Raw genomic sequence first — 357 nt, forward strand, 5'->3', positions numbered from 1 at the left:
ATTCCGTGATGAGGGCACTTTCGTAATATTTCTTTGTACCTTTCACATGCCTCATACAAGGACTCATCATCCATTTGATGGAAAGTAGTGATCTCATTCCTCAACTTAGCCTTCTTGCTAAGAGGGAAATACTTCATGAGGAATCTTTCTATTAACTCTTGCCATGTGGAAATTGAATTTGGTGGCAATGAGTTCAACCAGGCTCAAGCTCTGTCCCTTAGCGAATATGGGAACAGATTCAATCGTAGTGCATCTTTGGGTACTCTGACTAACTGGAAAGAATCGCTCACCTCCATGAAAAGTCTTAAGTGCAGGTGAGGATCTTCGGTAGGCATTCCACTGAATTGGCCCACTGTC

The 357-nt window shown here is 42.9% G+C and overlaps 1 non-coding gene across 1 annotated transcript; it reads left to right on the forward strand.

Moving 5' to 3' along the window:
• Window positions 1-107, forward strand: LOC121215678 (small nucleolar RNA R71). Its single transcript, XR_005911654.1, has one exon. It is a non-coding gene; the product is annotated as a small nucleolar RNA R71 (small nucleolar RNA).
• Window positions 108-357: the final 250 nt, after the last annotated feature.

This window comes from Gossypium hirsutum, chromosome D03 (assembly GCF_007990345.1).
Source record: "Gossypium hirsutum isolate 1008001.06 chromosome D03, Gossypium_hirsutum_v2.1, whole genome shotgun sequence".
In the NCBI taxonomy this organism is placed as follows: Eukaryota; Viridiplantae; Streptophyta; class Magnoliopsida; order Malvales; family Malvaceae; genus Gossypium; species Gossypium hirsutum.